The 10,924-nt window shown below is 33.9% G+C and overlaps 2 long non-coding RNA genes across 2 annotated transcripts; one reads left to right on the forward strand and one right to left on the reverse strand.

The window, feature by feature from the left end:
* The first annotated feature begins 4,532 nt into the window (after positions 1-4,532).
* LOC126771505 (uncharacterized) lies at positions 4,533-6,775 on the forward strand. Its single transcript, XR_007669544.1, has 3 exons — positions 4,533-4,612; positions 4,840-4,884; positions 6,226-6,775. It is a non-coding gene; the product is annotated as an uncharacterized LOC126771505 (long non-coding RNA).
* Positions 6,776-8,153: 1,378 nt separating this feature from the next.
* On the reverse strand, positions 8,154-10,425 carry LOC126771426 (uncharacterized). Its single transcript, XR_007669532.1, has 3 exons — positions 10,081-10,425; positions 9,375-9,568; positions 8,154-9,049 (listed from the first exon to the last, which is right to left on the reverse strand). It is a non-coding gene; the product is annotated as an uncharacterized LOC126771426 (long non-coding RNA).
* Between the last annotated feature and the right edge of the window lie 499 nt (positions 10,426-10,924).

Raw genomic sequence — 10,924 nt, forward strand, 5'->3', positions numbered from 1 at the left:
ATAGATTGCAACGATTTATTGAGCGTTTTGTATTTAAGAGTTCCTAATCGCCGCACACGTCACACAGCACTATTCCACACGCCTGAGCTAAACACTAATTATGCACACAACTCTGTCCTTAATCGCATGGTCCACACATATAATTCAAAATACTCAGAAATAGATCTGTTCAGCATGTCAAAACTAGCTTTTAAAAAAGCTATAATTAAAAAAGATAAAAATTCATTATAACACACACACACACACACACATCACACACACACACACTCACACACATACACGCACATATTGGATTCCCACCCGTAAACAGTTTTACTTTTACTACCGTCTTCTAGTTATTAATATGTTTAAGTTACCTGTGTAATTCTATTTTGGTTTTAATTATATGTTATATAATAGTCAATATATCAACTTATGTATAAAAACTGTTGGATTACCAAATAAATAAATAAATAAATAACATAACATAATAGTAATAAATAGTACTAAATATAGATATTTCTAAATAATAAGTTCGATATATAAAACTCTAAAAAAATTTGGTATAACATTAAATCTATAACTAACTTGAACTGCTCAAAATCAGATAATACAGAATTACTAAACATAAGATCTTCTCCCACTGAATCAATTAATTATATCAATGACTACTTTGCTGGCGTAGGTGAAAAACTGGCCACTGATATTGTCCAAACAAGTGGTTCATTTTTTTCCAATACTCATACAAGTCAGTTAAACTCCTTTGTACTTCTTGATACAGACTGTAAAGAAGTACATGATGTACTTATGTCTCTTAAAACAGATAGTGCCCCTGGATGGGATAATATTCCAACTAAATTTTTAAAAATAGCTAAACTAGTAGTTGTTCCAATAATCTGTCATCTAACGAACCTTTGCTTTAGAAAAGGAATCTTTCCGTCCCTGCTTAAACGATCTATCATAACTCCCGTTCACAAGGGTGGTGACAGAGATGACGTTAGTAACTATCGTCCAATTTCCGTTTTGCCGTCAATATCAAAGTTAATAGAAAAAATTATAAATGTGAGATTATTAAACTATTTAAATAAATTTAAGCTTTTGTCAGAGTCTCAATATGGTTTTCGTCAGGGCAAATCCACGGAGGACGCTGTTGAAGCTCTAACCTCGCACATTGTTAAGAGTCTTGACAGTGGTAAAAGGTCTTTGGCTGTATTCCTTGATTTAAAAAAAGCCTTTGATACGGTCTCTGTCCCCATTCTTGTGAAAAAGTTAGAAAATTTGGGAATCAGAGATACCTCGCTGGCTCTTTTTAGGGACTACTTGAGCGACCGAACTCAAGAAGTCAAAATTGGACAGTTTGTTAGTCGTGCCTCAAAAATAACTTATGGCGTACCGCAAGGTAGTGTCTTAGGACCTACCTTGTTTCTAATTTACATTAATGATCTCTGTAATTTAAAAATAAACAATGCTAAAATATTTTCCTATGCAGACGATACCGCAATTGTTTTTACAGATACTAGTTGGACTAAAGTTAAAAATACAACAGAAAGAGGTCTCTTCACTGTCTCCTGTTGGCTGAAGTCAAATTTACTGTCTCTAAACACAACCAAAACAAACTACATGCCTTTTTCCATCTATAATCGAACCCAGCCAGATAGTAACTATAATATTACAGTTCATGTTTCCAATAGCATTAAATGTGAGGACTGTAATAACTGCTCCATGATCAAGCGAGTGAACTCTTTCAAGTACCTTGGTGTGTTAATTGATCAAAGACTATCATGGGATGCACAGCTAGAAGCTGTAGGGTGTAGATTGCGTAAACTAATTTGGATATTTAAGATGTTACGCCACAAAGCCTCTTGGGCCTTATTACATAAAATATATAAAGCTTTGGCGCAGTCAATATTGGAATACTGTATTCCTGTATGGGGAGGAGCTGCTAAATCTAAGTTCATTGAAGTTGAGAGAGCGCAAAGGCTTTTGCTAAAAGTTATCCACTTCAAGCCACATCGCTTCTCAACGGACACGCTATATTCAATGAGCCAGATACTGACTGTCAGACAAATGTATATCCAACGTATCATTCTTAAAGCTCATAAATCATTAAAATTCATTAAATCCAGTTCATTAAACAGAAGAATAAAACATAAAATTGCTGAAACGTATGGTGCTAAGACTACTTTTGCTAGCAACCAATATATAACACGTTCTGCCTACCTTTATAATAAAATTAATAAAATTCTAAACATATATCCCGAACAATATTTTAACGTCAAACAGAAATTATTTGAATGGTTAAAAACAAAAACATACGATGACACCGAATTAATTCTGTTTCATAAAACATAATCTAATCTACTGTAATCTACACATCTACCCACCTACACATACACACACACATACACACATACACACACACACACACACAAACACACAAGTAAAATTTATTTTGATATAATGTTAGTTTACCTACCGATTGTGAGTTTTAGTATATAGTAAGATATTGTTTATTCTTTTTAAGAACATGGACAGAATTGTATGTTATGGAAGAGCGGGTCCTTCTGTCACGAGTATTATATTATACTCACTAGAGGGTCCCAACCTTTATTTGCTATGTACAACTTGATAAAGGATATATCGATATTTCACTAACAATCCTACTCGCGTTCGCGCCTACTCGTTTGACAATTGATATTTACAAATTTACAACGATATTCGATATCGGATATACTGTATGCAGAGTATACAAGACCGATATCGGTGGATATCCGAATATTATAAACACTGTGCGTGCGCTAAGCGCTTCGATATCTAGATATTAGATTTAGTACCATAACAATACCGTATACAGATTATACAGAAACGATATCAGTGGATATCAGTGGATATCCGAATATATAGATACTGTGCGCTCCGATATCTAGATATTAGGTTTTGTACCGATACATAGATATTGTATCTATATACAATTTGTATCGCCCATGCCTACTTTTAATTCAACGAAATCACATTTTAAGCTGACGATGCGATTTTCTAGATTCGTAATAGTTGTTTATATCTTCGTGTTCGCGTTGTTTTCTTATAAACAATGTATTACTGTCTGTCCATAGTTGTTAAATTTATTAATGAGGTCTTCTACTAAAGTAATTTCTTTTTTTCAATGTTGAATTAATTGAATATTTCGACACTTTTGCACCAATCGAATGTAATAAAAATTGCGACTTTTCTCTTTTCACACTCCTTATCGAAGCCAGTGGCTAATAAATAAAGTTCGAAATATAGTAGCCACTTTTTCCAAATTCAATTGTTATTTATTCGTTGTTTATAAGCAACTTCGGTAGGTAAAACGTTAAATTTTTAACCGCCATTTTAAACTTTTGACAGGAGCCACCAAACTAAATTCATTAAATACCAAGTAAATGTTCACAGCACGCACTTCTAAAACCGTGTATTATTATTATAATTGATATTTTAGGCTTTGTTACACCTTTATAATATTCACGTATTAATTGGCACTAAATTAACCGCGAGGCTCGCGTGACCTTGCTCACATAAGTAAAAAAAGCTGGTAGAGGTTAAGATACACACAATACATATGCAATATAAGTTTTATGTAAAAACTGCCCAAAAAAACACTGAAAACTCGAAATTGTTACCAAAACTTTTTGATTGTGACAACTGCATTTGACAGTACGAGTGCGGTTCCTACAGATAATAATTTATTGATTCATCGTTGTGAAGCAAAAGTTTTACGCACAAATATATATTAGACAAATTATAGGATAAATATTAATCTCATTTCAGTTTGACCAAAGACTATAAAAATTTCAAGAGGAATGATAAATGGAACGCGTGTGTATACACACGTCCAATACGTAATGCATATGTTTGTTTGTTGTAGTGTGTGTAACGTTTTATTTTACTAAGTTAAGATATTTCTAATGCATATTTCACAAAAATTTTACTACTTTCTGAACATCTCCTCTATCTAAACTTTAACTGTGCAAAATTTCATTCTTCTTCGTCCACGCAATTGGCGGTAAAAGGGGTACAAAGTGGGGTGCTTCACTTATTTATATTATAGATATAATATCGTATCGATTTGAATCGTCGTCGCGGATTCAAATGGATTGCCATTTTAATGGCCGCCATTGTCGTCCAATATGTTGATTTTATTAACTCAGTCAGTGCGCACGTCTGGCTCTGTCCTGAGAGCAAGAGACCAAGGGGGTCACTCGACAAAATGATCACACGTGCTACTGAGATTCCATCAGTCGGCTACATAATAAAATAGGCACCCGTCTTATAATTTTCACACTTGACGTCTGACAACCGACCAACTTACATGACATACACGTTGTGTGGTGTTGCTATTCTAATAAGTGACGTCGTATACCCGCTTAAATTTATTATCTCTGACATATATATATAAACTAGTGGCGCTGTCGTTATTATTCTATACTTTTATTGCTAGCCGTCTGTGACGTCTAGCGAAAGATCGAAATGCGACGTTGCCACATCGTGCGCATTATGTTCGCGATTCTCGAGTGTTCACGCGTCTTCAGTTACCATACGTTCAGAAAAAATTATCGAAGTTAAAAGTTGCTTAAATTAATTCCCGGACTTGGAAGTAAGATTGCTAATTTTTTTTTCTTTTTTTTTAATTGTATTTGTTGATACTTTGAATTTATACAATTGATTATTGAATTGAATTTATTCTTGATATAAATTCAATTATAGGTAGATAAGTATTTAACCGTCTGCAAAAAGGAGGCTTTAAATCTTCTGTTGTTTCATATTAAAACTGACCTTTTCTTTTATACTTCTTTTTGTAGTGTAATTAAAAAAATATTTCAGTGGCAAATCACAACAACATCCTTATGCCTCGAACAACGTACATTGGTAAATATTTTTTCAATTATAATTACGAGTAGATAATTAGGTAGGTAATCTATTATTCGTTAAACTAAATAGGCATCGTTCATATATTATGTAAAAATCTAAAGAAAAGAATTAATAAGTACATGCGAAACTACAATATTAAAATCATTAACGCAAACAGAGACGACGACACAAGCGGGGAGTTCCCGGGAGGTGCGGTGCGGGTGGCGCGGATCCATTACCATGGAAATCGTTTACCTATAAGCATCCGATACTTTTGATGATAATTTATGAAAAAACTTGTAAAAAAACTAACTTGTTTTAAGTATTAAAATAATGGCCCCTATTGCAGCCTGATAGAAACAAAAATGTATTTAAACTTGTATACGGACGTTGCAATATAATAACAAAGTTTCACAATATGCATCATTTGACGTCCTGGACGTAACGTCCGTATATAATTTGTCTAACTAAACGTGTAAAATATGTTAGTTAATAATTTAATCCATAGATCGTTAATTAACGACAATTCGACAAATAGATTAGCATTTCAGTTAACTCTAAAAAATGTTAACGGTCTCGCTAACTTCTGTTAATTTTTTTTAAGATCACATCGTTTATCCATTGCCTACTATAATAATATTTACCATATCGCTCGCACGGCGCCTCGCCGTAAAAACACGACCAATACATAGTAATTTTATTTTCTTTCAAATATGATTCAATGATAGTTGTCAAAATATGTATGTTGATAAAAACATTAAATCTCAAGCTTAATGTTTTTATTGCTGACAAAAAAATAATTTGAAGAAGAACTTTGGTCAGACGTATTCGATCGGTCTTAGGTGAGAGCGTGGTACTCTCCCAGATGTGGTGGCCTATTCGGCTGTAACTAGAAGGTATACAGCGTGGCAATACCACATTAAAATTTAAAAAAATATAAAAATTGGTCAGCAGCCTGTGTATAGCACCAACTATTTGCTTTTTATCCGATGGACAAGGTGCTCGAAGTGGTTTTCGAAGCCCCGTCTCCCATCCAGGGGGATTAAAACCCCTGGGCTTTATCAGCTCGTACTATACAGGGTTACTGAAAACTCCCTACCTATCTTCAGGGACAGGTCCTGAGAGGTATATGAGCATTTTTTGTTCTACAACTTTTGACTCATTGATTTTTTACAACTTTGTATGAAACAGCCGATCGCTCATTTTAGGTTTCCATATTAAGTGTGGATAAGTCCGACTCACACTTGGCTAGCTTTTATTATTAATTTGTTGAGTAATTTTATGAGAGCATGTAATAGCATTCCTAACACCACATTTATGTTTTTAATAAATTAGCTGAATTATAGTTTTATTTTACAGATGTCCAGCCACAATCTCAGCCGACGAGCCGGTTGGCGTGGTTGGTAGAACACTTGCCTTTCACGCCGAAGGTTGTGGGTTCGATTCCCACCCAGGACAGACATTTGTGTGCATGAACATGTCTGTTTGTCCTGAGTCTGGGTGTAATTATCTATATAAGTATGTATTTACAAAAGACAAGTAGTATATGTAGTATATCAGTTGTCTGGTTTCCATAGCACAAGCTTTGTACAAGCTTAATTTGGGATCAGATGGCCGTGTGTGAAAAATGTCCCAGGATATTATAAAAAAAAAAAATCTGCCTTCAATAGCAATACCTAATAGCAGTACTGATGATTTATTTATGGACACTACTGACAATGAGCAGAACAGAGATTAAGCTTATGTGCCTATGTGTGTGTTCATCTGACGACTTGTCGGTTTCTTTGGAGAATGAGTCGCATTGCACTACAGATTTAACTTCTGAAAGTATTTCATTGGAATTCAACACCGATGAAACACATTTAATAAACCAAGTTGCTACTCAACATTGTAATGTCAACATTAAAGAAACCGAACATATTCTTGTTGGAAACAATGACAATTCAATAATTGAAAATTTTGAAACTTCAAATATGTTGGTGTACGGGAATAACTGGCTCGACGAAATAAAACAGGCGAATTTGGATAACTTAGAAAACGTGTAATAACTCGTTGCCTCGTTGTATTAAATTTTTTCAAAACCTAGTAAGTTCCAGAAGAGGTCAGCACCAATTAAAATATCTACTTCTGATGCTGGTAGAAAGTAGGGTCGGCTAAACAAATTTTAGTAGGGATATTGAGGTTAGACAAATCAACTTCACGACAGGGCATGTCATTTGTTATTAACGGCAATACAAAACAAAATAACTTAGCACTATAGCTGTTATCTAGTGACGTCATTTTAACCTGACATGTATTGCCTACGCGAGAATTCACGTTATTTATGCCAAAGATTGACTCATCTACTTGTTTAGTGTATAACTTGGGCCGTTTACATTGTAGCGGAGTTGTGAATGATGTTGTAGATGAGGTTTGATTAAAACAAAGTTTCTTCCACTACTAATTTATTTCTTGTAGAAATAATAAACACAAAGATAGGCACAGCACAGAGTAGAATGAGAAGAACGAAGTATGAAGATAAGTTTAGATGCAAGAAGGAAGTATCACTTATTACAAAGACTTAAGGTGCAAAATCGTGTAGCAAATTACAAGCGAGAAGCGACGTGCGTTCAGTACGAGATCTAGGATTCGACTGGTTGGCGGAAGGCGGCCGACTGCTGAGCCGATGCGCGTACGTTTCTTTGTTCAAAGTAACGGTATTTTATTTAGAATAGACATTTCTATTATACGATCGCGCGGCGACTGCCTTCCGACATTACATAAATTATTATATTATATTTGAATTATTTATATGATTTTAAAGTGTAAATATTTATATTGTGTATTACATGTATATGTTATAATATATAATATGTATTTATTATATAATTTATACAAGTATATAAAGTATAAGTATATAAAGTATATATAGTATAGTTATATGTAAATATGTTATAGTAATATTTGTATTTATGTTACATTTATTATTTTATGTATGAAAAATATATAAGATATTATATGATTATATATATAATGTTTTATTTATATAAGTTATATAGGTTGTAGGGATCTGGTAAGTGTCGCGTTCGCCACAACATAATCGCTCCGTCATAAAGCATCATGAAGTTTATGATATGTGCTGCCACTGTCGAGTGCCGCACTCACTATATGTTCAACATTATTATGATCATATACTTTAACTAAAGTGGTTGATAATAAAACGCCGCGCTGCTTATTATTATTTTTGCTATACGAAGGCGAGAGGTTCGCAGATACCAGCGTACGACGTTACCAGCGCCAGTGTGAATTGAACGCTCAGGCGCAACTGATGTTGACTGAGACGCTGATATATTATTATCCATGTCATAGCGATTACCTTTAATGTCAGAGACGTGAATTAATATATTGTGCCTACGCTTACATAGCTTGCACTCAGGTTTTTTACAATTGTTAGCAAAATGACCTGAACGAAAACAGTTGTAACACACTTTATAACTCGGTATTAACTTAAGACGAGCTTCATTACTTAATGAAGGAACTGTGAACAATTAGTTAGACTGTGGTCACCTTTACAACAGGGACAAGTCTTAGTGACAGATTCAGGGCTTGGACAACCAGAACTCTATGTCGTTACCATGGATTTTATCTTTGGAATATGTTTGGAATGTGTTTTTGTTTTAAGTCAGCGCGTGTATGAATGAATGGAAAGGAATGCATCGAATATGATTTCGCTATTCTTGTCAATACGGCCCTTAAACTCCTCCCACCCACGATAAGACTCCTGATCTAACTTGCGAGTAACTAAATATATTAATAAAGTGTCTCATTGTATAACTGTCTCACCTAAGGATTCTAAAGAACGCAAGTTTTTATTTAATTGGTCTATCAACCCTTTTAATGCCACAGAAGACTCCCTAGTAACAGCTTCGATATTAAATAAGGCTGATTCTGCACTAATAATCTTTTATTATCATAACGATCGCATATTAAACTCCAAGCAACTGTGTAATTACTAGCGGAAAACTCAATCGATTGAATAACCGCAGCCTCTAGAGAAGCACGCAAATCATCATCATCATCATCATATCAGCCGAAAGACGTCCACTGCTGGACAAAGGCCTCCCCCAAGGATTTCCACGTTGGCCGGTCTTGCGCTGCCCGCATCCCACTGCTTCCCGCGACTCGTTCTAAGTTGTCGGTCCACCTTAATAATAATAAGATAATGGAATTTATTTATTTGGTCAATTTCATCATTATTATGGATGAGGCTAGTAAAAGTGTCACGAAATTCCAGCCAATTACTATAACACCCATTAAACCGTGGTAGGTGTATCGTATGCAATTTAATAGGCTTATGAATACTGACACCTGTATTCCTATCACTACATATAGACTCATTGTCTTTATTGTAAAACTTTAAAAATTCTTGAGATATAGTAAAATGCCTTATAATATAATTATTCAAACTCTGAATGCTCAGAAAACTGTAATTTTACATCGTCAACTGTACATTCCAAACGCAACTGTACCTCATCATATTGCATGTTCAACGACTCGATCCGTTCCCTCCGCAATTGCAATTCAGTGACATCACAACTGCTTAATTTTTTATCATTTAATGCATCGAGGTAATCAATAAATGCTGTTAAGCGACCTTTAAAACTTCCACGCTTCTTTACTAACTCCCTTTCCTCGGACATACTGGGATTCGGTTGTCGTCGACCTGTAATGTATACAATAACAAGTTATATAACTATGTACTATTTTAATTATAAGCTTTAGGCACTACTTTCTAGAATTAATTTTATTTGATTTAACAATGTAAATAGGTAATCTTTAAAGTAAATGTTAACAATATAATTATTAAATTTAAAACGGCAATTTTTATTTAACCTACACAAATAAATAATTATTTTAAGTACACTACGGCTTAATTAACACACAAATATATTAAAAGTAAATGGATTGTAATAATACCTAACACTTATTAATACATTATATTTAACAAGTACCTACGCATCAACTCACACACAACAACAGTAATAATTGAATGTATGTCTCTTAAATGCAATTTTAAAATTATACAACGAAGTAATTACTTCTACAATAACATTTTAATTATTGTATATATAATAGTTCTGCTAATCATATGTATATAATATGAAAAATGAGAACCATTCAAAATGCAAGTTGGTACTTAATTAATTAATTAATACAGGTACAAAATGTACTAACCTTTTATATTTCTTATATATTTTAAAGTTAAACACAACCTGTACGAGTGTTGGGTGACGATATTATCCACAAGAATATGTAGCAGTACGCATAGCAACAAGAATACACACGCCACGCATGTCTCATTATTTGACGTCATCGTTTGAAACAACGAATAGCTCTGAAAAGAGCTGTTTATTTGAAACAAGAAGTAGCATGCAATGACGTAGTATGACGTAATGTCAAGCTCTTAAAAGAGCTGTTTTTATATTTATTATCTTCATATAATAATCTTCGCTTCAATTGGTTCCACTTCTTCAACGAAAACAACTCAACTTGCTGACTTCTTGAAACGCGTCTTCACTCCACGCGCCGCTCGAACTGACTGAACGTGACGCCGCGGTAAAACGAGTATTTGTAGAATCAGCCGCGCATCGATAGTGGGAAATTAAGCGCGGGAGTATAACGCAAAACAGGTTTTTAAGCGCCAATCAAAATTCCTACTTTTAATGTAGACGCGCGCATTTGTTATTATTTTTACATTTTTACAACTTATATTTTTCTTGTATTCCTATTGGTTAATTTTTACTCCACTTTTTGTATATATACTCGTACCGTTTTTCAATAAATCATTCCACGAATTCCACAATATTCTACTGTTCTACAAGAAGAAGTTTTATTTTACTACTACAACGTCCGCCTCCTAAAAATACTTAACACCGTTGAAATATGTGTACTAATTCCAAATTCACTCTGCCAACGTGTAACTCCTCAAGTTGCAGTTATTTTTAATTCCGTTGTTAATTAATATTTCTGATTCATTAATTATCTTCATTAATTCTTAAGTAATAATCAGGCTCGATAA

The sequence above is a fragment of the Nymphalis io genome, chromosome 10 (genome assembly GCF_905147045.1).
Source record: "Nymphalis io chromosome 10, ilAglIoxx1.1, whole genome shotgun sequence".
NCBI lineage: Eukaryota > Metazoa > Arthropoda > Insecta > Lepidoptera > Nymphalidae > Nymphalis > Nymphalis io.